General features: G+C 45.1%; 1 long non-coding RNA gene across 1 annotated transcript; it reads left to right on the top strand.

Moving 5' to 3' along the window:
• Positions 1-38: 38 nt before the first annotated feature.
• LOC135361783 (uncharacterized) lies at positions 39-16,481 on the top strand. The gene is made up of 2 exons (XR_010405755.1): positions 39-1,771; positions 16,297-16,481. It is a non-coding gene; the product is annotated as an uncharacterized LOC135361783 (long non-coding RNA).
• Positions 16,482-16,697: the final 216 nt, after the last annotated feature.

Here is a 16,697-nt window from a genome sequence, read left to right on the forward strand (position 1 = left end):
CGGGTCCCACCCCACCCTCAGGCCAGAAGTGTCGGGTGGCTTCCACCAATGCCATTGGCCAGACGTCAGTCACGTGGTCCCACTGAAGGCCCCCATGCAGAAGGTGCACTTAGGCAGAGGGGCACACGCTGGGAGTGTGGCAGGCCATGGGGCACTCGGAAGTGTTTTCTTTTTTCTTTTTTTTATATTAAAAGGACAAGCAAACACAAGGTAATTTTGCTGGTTTAAAATGGACGCATGGGTGTCTTGGAAGCCGGAGGGATGACCTCAGTTGGGTGCGGGGTCTTGCTTTTGTCCAAGCCGTCTGCTCTCAGAACAAAGTCCAGAAGACAAAGCTTGGTGGCCTTTGGTAATAAGCAAAAGCAGAAGCTCCTTGGCCGACCTCCACTCCACTAGCTGGAACAGCGTGTCCCACTTTTCTATTAAACTAGCCGAGGGTCGGGCACCTGTGCTGTGGATGCTGTCAGGTACAGCAGGTCAGGTACAGGTACGAATGCTCCTCCGGGGAGCTTGTGAACTTACCAAGCATTAGTTGGATTTGTTCCTAAGCCTTTTTAGGGCAGCTATGGGTGCAACATCAATTACTTAAACTTTTCAATTTAATTGATGTCACATAAACTGTTGAGTAAAATGGAAATATGAGTGAAAAAAAATTTTTAATTATTTTTAAAATTCCAGTATAGTTAACACACAGTGGTATGTTAGTTTCAGGTGTGCAATATAGTGATTTAAAATTCCGTATATTACTCAGTGCTCATCACCCTAAGTATACTCTTAATCCTTGAAAATACATTTTTTTAAATAAAAATTAATTTAACTACTTTGGAAAACCTGAATTGAGTGAAAAATGATTGTCAAATACGGTGTTTGTGAGACAACTTTGGGGAAAAGGGGTGGAGGATTATAAAAATACAGAGGCCTCTGAACTCTGTTTCAGGGTCTTTCAGCTCTAACTGTGCTTCGAAGAAACCCAAACTGTGATGCATTACATATGTGGCTTTTGTAGAAAGGACCACCGAGACTCAGGAAGAGGTCTTGGTCCGAATTCAAAAGATTAACAAATAAATGTACTCTTTTTGTATTTTAAGTTAAAACGGTTATGTTTATATATTTCTAATGGATTCCCCACTTTAATTGGCTTTTTTGGTCAACCACCCCCTAGTGGTTGTATCAGATAAGATACATACATGCGTATTGTTTTGGGAACACAGCTCCATAGGGAGTACACTGACACTGTAGAAGGATGATTAATTTAGCCCTCTGATTTTCAGGAAGCCTCTCCTGGCTAAACAACATGTGCCTATAGTTTTTAGTTCCTCGGAGTGAGACCACAACTACTCCCGGACTAACTCACCCTGTGTTTGTTGCCACCTCTACTCAGCAAAGGCACCTTACTGTCTATGGGGTCTGAGGGCAGGGGTGTGGGGGCTCCCCTCTGACTCCCACTTCCTCCCACACAGCACAGCGTAGGTGTGGGGATCAGGACAAGTCAGGGAAGGAGATAAATCAGTGCGGACCTTTTGCCTACTGCTTGCGGATGGAAAGGGAAAACTCCCTGAGTAACAGACGTTTTATTGGGATGGGTATGGGTAGAAATGGATATCTCTTCTGTGTTGTCTTAGAAAACAGAGATCAATTCTCTTATGGAATGGAAATGGTAAAAAGCAGCCTTCTTGCACACTTACATAATCAAGAAACTAGGAGAAGAAATCTGAACCTGTCAACAGCTTGAATGACAGAACAGCCTCCGGGCAAGAGGTGACATTGCAGGGTGAGCTGACCACGTCAGGGTGACTCGGTCTTTGTTTAAAAGTGTGCTTTTAAAGAATGTCTTTTTGTGAAATGATAAGTCATGCAGGGAATGAGCCACACAAGATTATTTTACAGACGTGGCACCGCACTAAATCACAGAGAGTTGAGAGTTAATATTTCTCACACTGCAGTCCTTCAGAAACCCTTTGTATCGTTATCATGCCCCTTACCAAATTTGATCCTGTATCATAGTCATTTATGTGCACGTGTATTTCTGTTGCTGGAGAGTAGGCTTTCGAGGTCAGGATCCATCTCTGAGTCCCCACATGGAGCGTAGCTAAGTACATAAGCTCAAGGTAGATGCACAATTCATGTTTGTGGAATGAATGAATGAATGAATGAGGTGGAGTAACATAGATGAAGCAGACTGGACTATAATTAACTTCCCAATTGCACCCACTAAACACTGAATTGCAAAAACAAATTCAGTATTTTAACCAAGCAGTATTTTAACAGAAGCAGTACTTTGGCACCTTCCAGTAACCCATGCCAGTCACTAGAAGCTGGGACCGGGCCCTGGGGACTTGGTACTCATCCTGTCTCCCATGTCAGAATGTGGTGCCATAGAGTGGTTGGCAACTGCTAAGAAGTGAATAAGAGAAAAATTCCATGTACAGTGACCTCTCTTTTGTATTTGATACTATTTACATTTTATATACCGAGGTAAAAAGATAGCCTGATTAATTTCTGTGGGGAATTTTTGTTATATGAGAGCTTAAAAAATAATTTTACTTATTTTTTCCTTTCATTTGTAAGAGCAGTCTGGGCTTGTTGAAGATAATTTGGATGATACGGCATAACCTAGGGAGTTTATAATCTCACCACCCAAGATCACTGTAGTTAACATCTTGATATTAATTATTTCAGCCTTTTTCTTCTCTGCATTGTTTGATTTCATAATTGGGATCACACGGTACCTGCAACTTTATATATTGCCCTCTTTATCTAAACTGTATTTTGAGCATTTCCCTTGCCATTATATATATTTCTTGAAAACATAGTTTCAGTGGCTACTGAATGTTCTGTCTCCTGGATACACTGTAATGTATTTAACAATTCTTCTAAGCCCAGACATTGTGAATGGATAATTCCATTCAAAACATTTTTTTTTAAATGTGTACATTTACATAGTTTACAGAGTTCTTTAAATCTTCTTATGAAAGCAGCAATTCCTTGTGCTCTGCCTTTTGATCCTTTGAGGCAATCACTTTCTTTTAGCTGATTTTTTAGGAATTTACCTCCAAATTTTCCAATAACGTACTTGTATAAATACATTTTATGTCCTCAGTTTTAGACACTAACAGCTTTCTCCACAGAAGATGAACATTTAGCTGTGTTTCACCACCATAGCCCCCAGCTGGGCCCTATCACACACATACATACTGCCCATCCCTGTATCCCTTGACTCGTCTTTCCTATAACTCCGGTGAGATTCGCATTCAGCATTTATATTACATTATTATGTGCATGCTATTTACTACTAAGCCACCGAGGAATAGTGTGATTATTTTTCCCTTCTTGCACATCTCTTTGTTTCCCTGGAGTTACAATTTGTCCAGGATTCAGAGAAGCCGAAGAGGCGACCCAGCAACAGCTGGGGTTACTGTGGCCCTGGCTGCCCCAGGTGAGCCAGCGGATGAGTGACCACGTGTGTGAGCAGTGACAGTTCCTGGGCCCCTGTACCCACCCTCCTAACATGCAAGAACAGGGCTGCTGCCCACCTTTTCATTTTCCAAATCTCATGCAAAATGTCACTTTGTCCAAGGCTAATCCAGAATCATTCAGGAAGGGAATTCTGGGGGGCAGAATTCCAACTCAGTGATGTTAACCCAATTCAAATGCAGCCCAATCTTCTTGAAGGAGTCCTACTTGTTCCATTCTGGGCTGGTCACGCTCTATATTTGGTGCACTGTTTCATCCTGGGATCACCTTCATCATCCAGGCGAGTCCTCTTACCTCTTTTCTTTTGACTTAGACCTCCTGTTTCCTAGATGTCATGATTTCCCCTTTATTGGTTTATATTCTCGTTTCTCTTGATTGCATCATCAGGAATGCATAGGAAGTGAATGTTTCAGGTCTTCAATGTCTGACAATGTTTCCATTCTACTCCTACTCCTAACTCCAGGTTAGAAATGTTCTTTAAGCATCCAGTGTTGAAGTCGAGACGTTCAAAGCCATTCTAATTTCTGGGCTTTGTATGTAATCTTTCTTTTTGTTTGTTTTCCTCTCTGAAAGCTCACAGGATCTTCTTTGTTCCCCAAACTCTGAAATTTTGTGATGATGTGTGGTTCGGCTTTTTATCCAGTGTGTTGGGCATTCAGTAGGCTGTAATTTTATTACCAAGTTCCTTACCTTAATTTTCTCTGCTCTCTCTTCATGGAACTCCTACCACATGGGTATTGGAATATTCTAGAACTGAGTCTTCTATTTTTCCTCCTTTTCCTCTTCTATTTTCCCTTTGTTTGTTTGTTTGTTTGAGTTTTGCCCTTTTTCCCCTTCTACCTTCCAGCAAATTTCCTCAGTTTTACTTCCAAAAGCATCTATTGAGTTTTTAATTTCTGCTATCATTTCTTAATTTCCAAAGACTCTTTTTGTTCTCTAATTATTCCTTAAAAATCATGTGTGTGTACTCGTGAGTGATTCTGTTCTTTTTTCTTAAATGCTATGCCATATCTTATCCTTTTGGAGATATTAATACTGTTGTCTCTTTTCAAGTTACTTTCTTGTGTTTTTTGATTTGTCTGGTTTTGTCTGTATATTTCACATTTCAGACTTTACTTAGTTAGATATCTGGCTATCTTTGTATTCTGCTCATATTTGAAAACGGGAGATTAAAAATCTGACCAGAAGCTTGGATATTTGCCAACATAAGGCTTTATCTTATGATGACACAGCAGAGCCATTTTATGGGACCTTGACTCATCAGTATCCTGGGGATTTTTCCTTGTCCCGGGAAGGATCTTGTCTCTCTCCTGGAGGGTATGAGCTTGACCGCCAGTGTGCAAGGGCTGCCTGGTGTGTCAGCATTCCTAAAGTCCTGTTTCCTTACAGACTCATCCTCAGCGGTGCCTGGCATCCCACAGTATGGGAACCTCCACAGGTCAAACCTGGGGTTTTCTGTCACCTCTCCCAGCTCCCTCCTCACCTCCTGGCTCTGCCTTGGGTTGCAGAGGAGCAGGAATGAAGGAGAAGGTGAGGGCTCTCTTTCTGCAGTATTCTCTCCAACACTGCACAGAATGAAACATCACACCCCCAAATCCTGTTTTTAGCCCCACCTTTGCCGTGCTTTCCCTGTCACCAGAGCTGCCTCTTACCAAATCATGTGGGAGTTGTGCAGGGCAGAGGGAGCAGGGCCCAGCTTTTCCTGCCACTGAGGCTGCAGCTTTGGGGTCTGCATCCACCCACCTGCTCTACAGCCTCTGCATTTCTTACTGTTGTCAAACCTCTCGTTCTCTCGGTCCTCCAGGGCTTGTGTCTTTTTGGAAATCCCTTTTTCTGTCCATTTTGGTGAGGTTTGGGAGGGAGCAAAAGCATATATTCAAGTCAGTATCTTAATAGGTACCACCTTTTCCTGGAATTCAAGGGGTCTTCGTTCCCAGGTGATTCATGAACAGGACTCATCAGGTACTGACTTAGCTCTAAGAGGCATCTTTGCCGACCCAGGATTAACAGAAGAGTCCGATTCTTTTGTGCCTGAATAAAAAAGAGGCAACCCTGTCCTTCTCTTCAGAAAAAAAATTTTTAAACTTCATTCAGAAGAGAGGAATTTTGTATACTTTGGGCAGGGGGACAGTTTCTCTAAACTGCCAGCGATCATTGAAGAAGGGTCTAGGGGTGAAAAAAGTTAGTTTGCTAGTATCTGCCTAACACCTTTGTGTCATTCCCACCAAGGGGCCCATCTCTCACGGTTCTCGTCCACTGGCTGATTTACACACTTTCTCTGCCTCTAATGCCATTAGTTTCTGGCTCCTTCCTTGGGCAAGCATCTCAATAAGGACACCCATTTTCTTCCCTACTCAGTATCAACTAGGGGATTCATCTCTGTAGACAAGTCCCATCGGTCTTCCACTTCATAGTTGAAAAGTGAGGTCAAATTCACAACAGATTTTCCCCAAAATACTTTTTTATCATCAGCACAAAAAGCACTTTTTTTGTGTGTGTGATTTACTTTTTAGTTTAGATTTTTTTTTTCATACATAAGCTGTCACTATGGTAGCCATAGATTTTTTTGGTGACTAACTTTTAAATGTACAACTGACTTTTTCTCAAAGAGCAAGTGGCTGGGGGTTTTGTTTGCTTCTTTTAGAAAACCTTAATGGAATCTTGACAAAGAGGTAATTATAATAGCTTAAGAGGTTATATGCATCATTTTCAGTGTAATGATTTGCTGTCCTGAAGAAACGACTTTTCTTACATGTAAAATGGGTGGTTCACTTTAGAGGCATACCTGACCACTGAGAGAAGCTCATGGGATGCCTCAGGATGCTTGGGTCACAGATGATTTAACAATGCACAAACACATTATTAGAAAAACAGAGGAGTGTGTGCTTCTGGCAACCTGGTGGTAAAGCAATTCTTTGACAGATGCAGATGTCTATTTCAACATGTTTATATTGTAAGTGCAGGATAATCTCATCCTAATCATTCTTAATGGCTTTGGCCTACTCCCATTTCTGGCTTGTTACTAGGCAAGGTCTGATGTTCAAAAGTCAGTTATTTTGTTCTTGAACACTTGAACAACACTCTTGAACAACAATGGAACTCTTCCAGTTCTGAGCTTACTGGACAATGAGACAAGCTGACCAGAATTCAGGTGTCTTAAGGACAAAATCTGATATGCATTGTTTATGGACCAGCCAGACTTACAGCTTTACAACAAATTAAAAAAAATCTTAAGATTTATTTATTTATTTTAGAGAGAGAGATAGAACAGGGGTTAGGGCAGAGGGAGAGGGAGAGAGAGTCCCAAGCAGACTTTGTGCTGAGCGTGGAGCCCCATGGGGGGCTCAATCTCATGACCATGATCTCAGGATCTCATGATCTCATGATCACACCCTGCGCTGAAACCAAGAGTCAGACGTTTCACCAACTGCACCACGCAGGCGCCCCAATAAAGTAGTTTTTAAAATAATATATAAGCCATTGGAATCAACCATATTTTCTCCTGCCAGACAATAAAGATCTTCTACCCATGAAAATGCAGCCTTTCTTTTCAATGTGGCTGCCCACACAGCCATTGTTTTAACAAATGTAGATTGAGAGATAGATACAAAGGTCCTGAATGGAAACATGGTGAGACGCTCATGCTGTGTTGAAGGCCATGTGGTAATAACTCACGTCAAAACCCTGGTGTGAATGTATTCTGAGCCTGCGCTCCCTGGGCAGGGCCTCCCTGTGGTTTGGACTCTTTTCCCCTAGAGTTTGGGGCTCTTTTCTCAACACCTATAGTCTTTATCATTAAACAAGAGAGAAAACATTCATTGTCCAACAAATACTAGCATGATTTTCTGAAATAGAAACATGTCCCTGAGCCAATTTCTCTTTTAGAAACAGCCAGTGACTCACTGGTAACCTTACCCAAGGAAGAGGTGACCTTTATTCTTTGTACATGTTCCCAGGACCCAGAATGAAGTTATAAGGAACACTGTGCCTGACAAGGTTCTCCAGTATGCAGAGTGTTTGTGAACGCCCTTCCCGGCACGCCCACATTCTCAGAGACCTTTTGTAGATCGTCCAGGATGGCTCGGGAGTGAAGGGTGCAGGGTGCAGAGCCAGACCAGGCCTCCGAACCCAGGCTCCAACAAGATATGTGGCATAGACTTGGGCCAGTGTTTTAGTGTCTGTTCTCCTCCCTCTGCTCCTCTACAAATAAGGAGTCGTGGGGAACAAATATGTTAATGTATAGGAAGTGCATGTAACAGCACATGGAGAGTGCTTAAAAAGGATCATCATCATTGTGATTGTTGTTATTTTCTTCACAGGTGTAGTAGGTGGTGTTTTTGTTACCAATATTATATCCTCTGTTTCCCACGTGCCTTTGAAGTTCCTCCTCTAGAGGTGGAATGCCCTTCTTCACCCTTTGACTTTAGGCTTGACCATGCGACTTGCTTCGGCCAACAGCGTATGAATAGAGTGGCAGCATGCCAATCTGCAGCCTAAGACTTAAGAGGTACTACATGTTCTCACTTGTACTCTTAAGCTTCGGCCATCATTCATGAGAGTGGCAAGTCCCAACTACCCCTCTGATCTGGGGAGGATGAGAGGCATGTGGAGCAGAGCTGGGCTCACCTTGCTTCTCAGAGTGAAAGCCAGCTGGTCACTTGACTCCCAGCCCTTTGTCACCCAGGCAATCTCAACATGCGTGAACGAGAATAAGTGAGGATATTAAACCAGTGAGTTTGGGGGTAGCTCTTCATTCAGCATAATTGTGATCACTGGCATGTACAATGGGAAAGTTAACTGTTAGTTAACTCAAAGTGAGTTAACTGTTGTGGAAAGGTTACATGAGGAATGGCCTGGAAGCTAAAGTGTGAAGGGTGGTTTAGAGGCAGACCTAGGAAGGAAATCTGCTCTCGGAATTTCACCGCAAACCCTGTACATGAAGATCTGGCTGTTCTGAACCTGCAGAGAGGCTAACTTTTTTTTCCCTCAGCATGTATCTATAGTGACCATATTCTCTCTCTCTCAATCCCTCTCTTTTTTTAAAAATCAACATAGAAAGGGTCTACTTTTGATTCACATCCAGGGGAAGCCCTGCCTTTCTCTCATTGTCAAAGGCTCTTACTATGAAGAGTAAGATTGAGGTGAGAATTCAGATTCTGGAAATGCTGTCTCTTCATCCATGCCCAGAATGTGTCACTATTTTTCTAATGCTGTGGGGGCAGCTGAGTGATGTAACCCCTTTGGTGTAATCCTGAGGCTCCATGGAATCACTGGCTTGACATCTTAGCAGCTCCATCCCTGCTATCAGCTTCTGAGGTAAAGAGAGAGAGAGGGAGAGAGTGAGAGAGCGTACTTTCAGCAGAAGCAACAGACCCTGGAAATCCCAGGACGGCGGTGGTGGTGGTATCTTGGCCTGCTGTTGGCTGGCCTGGCTTCTTTGACTTCCTGCCTCTCTTCTCAGGAGCTCTTGGGCAGACTTAGAGAAACCTTTGTTTGAAGTGAAGGAAGGCTTTTGAAATGTTACCTCACCCAGTTGGGTTAGAGCGACTTTTCTAGTTGCTTGTTTTTTCCATTCCTTTTCTATAGTGATTTATTTATTTTATCGGGCAAAACTGGCACGTGAGGTCAGTGGATATTTTGTAATGGAAATGCGACCCTCAGGTGCGTGATGCACTCAGCCTTCCATGTGGTGTGGCGAAAAACTCACAGGGTGTCAATCAGCTCTTAGGGGCAGAGACCACTCAGTCTGGAAGAGGGCAAGACACCCCTTGCTAGGACTGAGCATGGCATTCCCATTATTGTGTGTGTACTGTCTTTGCCTTTAAGATAATCACGCTGAATTTTGCCTGAGGTGGTAGAGTGGTAGTTGAGGTGAGGAGAGTTCTAGTTAAAATGGTAAGGAGATATATCCCTGACTTCCACATCTCACAGATGCCTCATTAATTAAGCAGAGGTAATGATGCTTGTGGTTTAGAAAAGAGCATTTGCACTAGTAACCATTTTCTTAAAATCAGACCACTGCCTCAGGATTAGAATCAACAAAAGGTCAGAATTAGGCGGATTAGCCCATCCTATCAATTATAACTTAAAGTGAAATGTTGCCATGTATAAATTTAACATGAAGACTTCTATTACAGGGATAAATAACTATCCTTATTATCCTATTTTTTTTTAAGATTTTATTTATTTATTTGAGAGAGAGAGAGAATGAGAGACAGAGAGCACGAGAGGGAAGAGGGCAAAGGGGGAAGAGGGCAGAGGGGGAAGCAGACCCCCCGCTGAGCAGGGAGCCCGATGTGGGACTCTATCCCGGGACTCCAGGATCATGACCTGAGCCGAAGGCAGTCGCTTAACCAACTGAGCCACCCAGGCGCCCGAATAACTATCCTTATTATCCTATTAATTAGCTTCTCTCCGCAGGTAGGAAGTAACTTTCACTGGTGGACCCAGGAATTGAGATTCTCAAAGCAGGATAGAAGGAATCAGGAGCAAACCAGCAAAATGACATCAGTGAGGTCTTACCCGTTCAGAACAACCTGCCACCTGCTAACTGGCCTCCCATGGGCACTGTGGCCCCTAATCAAGAGTGATCTTCCAGCACAAACAGACTCCTGTCATCCTTCTACCCCCACCCAACCTCCTGAATAACTCCTTCCAAAGGTTCCCTGTTGCGCTGGGAGTCAATTGCTCCCACTGCCTCTGAAATCCAGCAAGATCTTGCCCCTTACTCCACACTATTACTATGCACTGTTTTCCCATTCCAGCCATAGCTGTCCTCCCACCTACCGTGGGGCATTCCTTTCCTTCTGTCTGGACGACACCTCTCCACTCTTCAATTATTAACTGCAACTTCTCCCTTTAGGCACTGGCTCAGCTATGACGTTACTTCCTTAGAGGAACTATCCCAAGGCCCTCCAGTCAAGCTCCCCTGTTACAAGCATGTACACCACTTATCACATATGGGGTTACACATTTGCTTATTTGATTAAGTTTCTCTCCCAACAAACTCTATAACTATCTATAAGGATAGCAGGTTTTTGCTCACCATTGACTGGGACCTTAGCACTGGAATGGTGTTGACACACATAGCATGTCCTCAATATCTATTGAACAGATGGAAAGGGAATTTAATTTAAAATGCACTTAGAACATGTGATTGTTGTCACAGAAGCATATATTCTAGATCAGATCCTTCCTCAGGAAAGGACATCCAGGTTTTCTTGGAAGAGTTTCTCTGGTCAGACTCAAGCCAATAGCTCTTGATTTGGTTCAGCAATTTGATGTGCTAGTTTGATTTTTGGCTCACTGATTTTTGCCAATATGCAATTTCTATTTAGGTTCATACTGACTTAAAAAGAGTCAACCTTTCTCCTCATTAATCTATCCATCCATCTCCCTCTTGCCTGTCTGGTGAATAAACTGAATGCATCTGGCTTATTCAGTCCACACGATAATAAAAGTCTGGGGTTCTATGTTTTGTTACTGAGCTCGGTCCCTATCCAAGTGGTTCTTTATAATCAGTATAGCTCTGAGATCATCTCAATCAGCACGGACCATGTCTGTCTCTCCGGTGACGGAGCTCGAAGGTCCCCTGCTCTAGGAGAGCAGTTATAGAGCACAGGGAAAACAGGTGGTGAAGAAACAAAAGTGGGTCATTTTGGGGGCTGTGTGTTCAATGGAGCAATGTTGTTTGAACAGGGAACCATTTGGGACATGTTTTTACACTACTTTTCTTGTGATTTGTTCATTTTTGTTCATGACTTCCTCATGGTGAGTACTGGCAAGGGGCTTCTGAAGGGAGGCAGGATGTGCTAGGAAGATGTGGGAGCACAGGGAGCACCATTTGCCAAACAACAAAGGCAGCCCTAGGCAGTGAGCACAGGCAGAGTAAAGAGCATGGACACTGCCAGCACACTGTTCAAAGCTTGGCCATTCAGGGGAACATCAGAGACGAGCCACCACAAGAAGCCTGTAATCGCCTTTCCCCCAGTTTATGAGACAGGCAGAGATCAAACGGAGGAGGTAGGGGTTAGAATTCCCAATAACAGCCTCCCATTTGAACAGCCTGCAGGCAAGGAGGTCAGCAGAGGGTTCCAGAGACGAGGGCTATTTTTAGTGAGAGCAAAGAAGGGAAACCCTCAGAGTTGTAGATTCCGGGGTGGACGACATGGCTGTTCGGTGAGTCCTGCTACACATGATCGGCTGCACCGGACCGGGCCAGGGAGAAGCCCAACGATGACATCGACCGCCATCCCCTGTCAGGGAGCGGGTAAATCGCGGCACCACCAGCAGGCCATCAGGGAGCCTGGCTGAGGCAAACACAGGTTTTCGTGACCAGGGGCTATGGTTCATACCCAAAATAGAGAGCGTTTTTAGTTTTAACAGTTGAAGCATTACCAAAAAACTGTAGTCCGCAGGAAGCAATTCACAAAGGGGAAGTCTGGGCATTGAGAGGGTAGATTGTGGCAGAAAAGTTAAGTGGGAGACCCGAAGACCCCGATCGTCAAGGTGGGAGAAACGACAGGGAGCATCACCCCCAGCCTGTCTCCCAATCTCAGAAGGGTGCCCATAAAGCCAAGTGGACCACGCTTCCTGCCTCTGAAAGCAGGAGCCTCTTCAAATCATTTCGAATCCTTTTGCCCGCAAGAGGGACATATCTGGGAAGCGGTGGAGAGGGACCTGCGGCAGAGGCACAGGGTCCTGGAGAGACAGGCTAAGGGGCTGCGTGGATGGGTTATGGATGGGGCACTTTGGTTAGTGCTCATCAAGCCATAAGCTACGGTCCTGAGTGTCTTTGTGAGAGAAATGATGGCCAAGAAGGGCTCTGCCCAGTGAATGCAGAATCCTGGCACCAGACAAGAGATTTATGGGCCTGAGGACGTCGAGGAGAAAATGGATGGAAGAAGATGTGTCAGGAGGCTGTTAGGGATGGAGGAAGAGAAAGCTGCTGTAGGGGCAGCGGGCCTCTCCCACAGTTTCCCTTTCATCAGCAATGGCCCAGGCGGCACGGGCTGTGAGCAAAGGACCTGGGAGCCTTTACCTCACTGCTGGGCCGCAGGGCGGCCCCCTGAGCCTCACTAAACAGGGGATTGCAGAAGCAGCCACGTGGGTGTTTGGAAATCCAAACGAAGTCGCTTTAAACACATTTTCTCTTTCCTAATGAGAAGGGGCTCTGTAAGAACATGACTTTCACCTCTCCAGGGATTAAGAATTGCTCTGGATGTCGAAATGGCCCCTGGGGCCAAGCAGGAGTTTGCCTGCGGATCAACCACAGCCTGTGGCGCTTACACAAGCAACCGACTGGCCTGCACAGAGGCTGGCAGGCTTCGAAAGCTTTCTGGAGACAGCAGCACAGAGCTGTGGGTCCTGGCTTGCCCGTTGTGTTGGGCCTTGATTGGCCCCGTGCTCCAGGTCAGGAGGCCAGCGCTCCAGCGACCGCTCCTGCTGACACCGCCAGGCTCCAGCCACTCCGCACCCCTTCACCTCCACCCCTCTGCCCTTCAGCCTTGCTGCAGGGAAGGGACCAGAAGTCCAGCTGCAGCGTACTGAGGTGACCCCGACAGTTTCAGGTTGCCTCTGGGAATCAGCACCACTACAGTCAGAAGTGAACTTTCAGGGGCGCCTGGGTGGCTCAGTCATTGGGCGTCTGCCTTCGGCTCAGGTCCTGGTCCCAGGGTCCTGGGATCGAGCCCCGCATCGGGCTCCCTGCTCGGTGGGGAGCCTGCTTCTCCCTTTCCCACTCCCCCTGCTTGTGTTCCCTCTCTTGCTGTATCTCTCTCTGTCAAATAAATTAAATCTTTAAAAAAAAAAAAAAAAAGAGAAGTGAACTTTCAGTTCTGCTTGTTTCCTTTCCCCCAACTAAACACCGGAATCCTCTGCAAATTCCCTTCTTCCCCACCCTGCTTTACAGGCCAACTTTTTGTTTGTCAGGAATGAATCAACGGTTTAAAGCAGAGGTGTGTGCTGGTGCACCACCTTGTCCATGAGCATTCTCTGGGGTAAAGCAGTAACTACGCTGGGGCTCAGACAGCCTGTGTCCACACTGTACATAGCCTCAGCCCACTGGCCAGGTGTTCCTACGCAGCAGGTGCTCACAGAGGTGCATTTTCCAGATCATTGGCCGTTCAAACCTTTGCAGTGTCAAAACTTTAAGAAGTCACTGTTTCTCATGAGCACCTTTATGACATGTACAAATACTTCTGGTCTTTTCTAAGCAGAAAATACATAATGTAATTCATCTTTTCATGATGACTCAGGAATATCATTATATCATTATAATCACCAATTGTGGGGCTATCCTAAGTGAACAGCAGTGCCCCGAAGATGGACAGAGAGCTTCTAGCACCACTGCCCCCTACAGTGAGCAATCCCAACCTCCGTGACCAAAAAAAAAATCAGGACAAGTAGACAGTTATTTTTTAAAAATTGCTCTTCTAATTACAACAGTAATACATATTCATTGCAGAAAACTGTTATGTACGAAACAATAAAAGAAAAAATAAAGTCACTAAAATGAGATTTAAAATAGGTTTTTGCTGCCAGGCATTCCTGCCACTATTTTGCTGATGTCTGCAGGTACTGCTATTAGACCCTCTATTTCTACCTAGTGATTCTCATTTGTCCTTGAAGATAAGGCGCCTGTGCTTTGTGATCACTGCTTTTATTTCTGGGTAAAACAGTTTTGTGGTTTCAAGAAGATAAGATAAATGTTATCATGAGTGTATAAAAAAATTCTCTATACCCTTATTCAAGAAAAAGATAAAATCAGGGTAATTTATAAACTGTATCTTACAAATAATGTTTGTCAATTTAAGTCTATAGGAAGCTGGTGACATCAGCAAATAGTCCTTAATCTCTTGGAAATTTTGCACAGCTACTCTCAAAAACTTCAAAATTTTGCAGGTAGATTTTAGAATAGAAGTGTCAGCGTATTTTGCTATAACAAAATACCATTGGCAGGGTGGCTTAAGCAACAAAAACTGATTTCTCACTGTCCAAGATCAACATGCTGGCTAATTCGTTTCCTGACAAGAGAGCCCTTCTCCTGGTCTGCAGATGGCCTCCTTCTCCTATGTCCTCATGTGGCAAAGAGAGGAAGCAAGTTCTTCCCTGTCTTTTCTTATCAGGGCACTAGTTGCATCGTGAGGGTGCCGAACTCATGACCTACATACTTCTCTGAGGACTCTGGCAACTAGGTTTCCACATGTGAACTTTGCAGGGACACAAACATTCAGTCTACAGCATTCCTGGAATATGCTTTGGCATCATTATAAGAAAATTTGAGAGTTCCCCAGTTAGAGCATTAGGCTGAGATTCTGGTGGCCACATGGTTAATTCCCAGATTTCTGGCTTCCCACAGTCTGCCTGGGACCGCAGTCCCAGTGGATGCCTCCTGCTGAGGCATGCCCCTTCCGCCCCCGCCCCCCCCCCCCCAAAGGCCCTGATGATCACGTCCCAGCCTCAGGCAACATTCCTGCTTGGCTGGGAGGCTCCCACCGTGTGCCCATCCAGAGCCGATCAGAAGAGAGAGGCAGCTGAGTGTGCACAAGGCCTTCCCCAGGCCTGGAAAACAGCTCAGGAGGATTCAGCACATGCAAGAAAGCATAGTTTTCTCAGTGGCCAATTTTTGCACATCTCAGGTATGGACTGTTCTCTTGGTCCCCCCTTAACTTTGAAACCAGGGGAAAGAAGACCGACCAGCAGTCCTGATCTCCCAGGAAGGACATACTGGATAAATCCCGCAATTAAGTGGGGGAAAACAGTCCATATTCTGTACATCTTTAAAACTCAGAGCTCTTTAAGCTGGGAGAAGGGTCAAAATGGCTCCTCTCATTCATATTTCATGATAGTTGCTAGTTCAGAGTTGACAATTACTTAAAAAAATCATGAAAAATTTAATGTCAAGAAAAAACAATTAGGACCATCACCCAGTCATGTCAAACCACATGTATTTCTGTTTTTATATCCATTTTTTTCTTTACACATGCTTTATGCATGCTCTTCTATAGTTGCAATATTTTCACTTAACACCTGCTCTTGCATAGTTTCTTAACTGTTCCTGTGTGTTACCCGCGCTGCTGGATGTGCTCCCCTTTAGGCATTGCAGGGCACTCCTGGATCCCACCCAGAGCCTGGACATCCTGTTCCTTTGCAGGGGCTTCAAGGGAGAGCTGTTGAAGCCACGAGGAAAGGTTGGATTTTGAAGACAAAAATAATTTTCCTCCTTTGAAGACAGAATAGATATAGTTAGAAACTGAGAAAGCCCAAGGAGCCTGAAGCCAAGAGGTTGGGGCTCTAACCCTACACCTACCTCCCACTTATGTGACCTTGGGAGGGACTGAACCCTGAGCCTCTGCTGCCATTCTATGAATGGTGATAAACCTCACGGGGTTATTGAGGGACTGATGTGGATGGAGTATCTTTTTTTTTTTTAAGATTTTATTTATTTATTTGACAGAGAGAGACACAGCGAGAGAGGGAACACAGGCAGGGGGAGTGGGAGAGGGAGAAGCAGGCTTCTCGCCGAGCAGGGAACCCGATGCGGGACTCGACCCCAGGACCCTGGGATCATGACCTGAGCCGAAGGCAGACGCTTAACGACTGAGCCACCCAGGCGCCCCGTGGATGGAGTATCTTGAATGAAATGGTGCTGTGCAAATGTTGTTTGTTATTCTGTTGGGGAATCCGAAGCAGGACTTAGGCCATGAATGAGGCCTAGGGCTGATGAGGGGCCCCGATGCTGGGAAAGGGGTAAGTTAATTGTGCTGGCCCTCCCAGCATGCATGGTAACCTCCCTGCCATTTGCCTTCTTTCTCCCCCCAGATGCCACTGCCTTGCCTGTTCCCCACCTGCCCCGTCTCTTCTAGAGCTGCCACTCCCGCAGCACTCCTGCAAGGGAGCCCCGACCTCTGTTCTCCAGGCTAAAATGTATGTCCTGCAGATGCAAGGAAGAGCCAACTGTCTGAGCTCAAGGATTTCCCGGTGACATTAAAAAATGCATTGCTGAATTTTGATTGTTAATTTATAATTGATACCTGATGCTCATGGCTAATTCAAAGTGTGAAGTCAATGCTGAGCCATAGTTGATAGTATGGCAATTGAGCTCTGCTAAAGCGATGCTGGCCCTTCTAGCACTTGTACCACCTCCCTCTGTCCTCCCTGTTGGGGGATGGCATGTCTTGACATGTGATGCTCTGTCCTCCTGCACGCGACTCCCTTGTGAC

The sequence above is a fragment of the Mirounga angustirostris genome, unplaced genomic scaffold (assembly GCF_029215605.1).
Source record: "Mirounga angustirostris isolate CCGP_5_RB_7025 unplaced genomic scaffold, mMirAng1.0.hap1 SCAF_10, whole genome shotgun sequence".
Classification (NCBI taxonomy): domain Eukaryota; kingdom Metazoa; phylum Chordata; class Mammalia; order Carnivora; family Phocidae; genus Mirounga; species Mirounga angustirostris.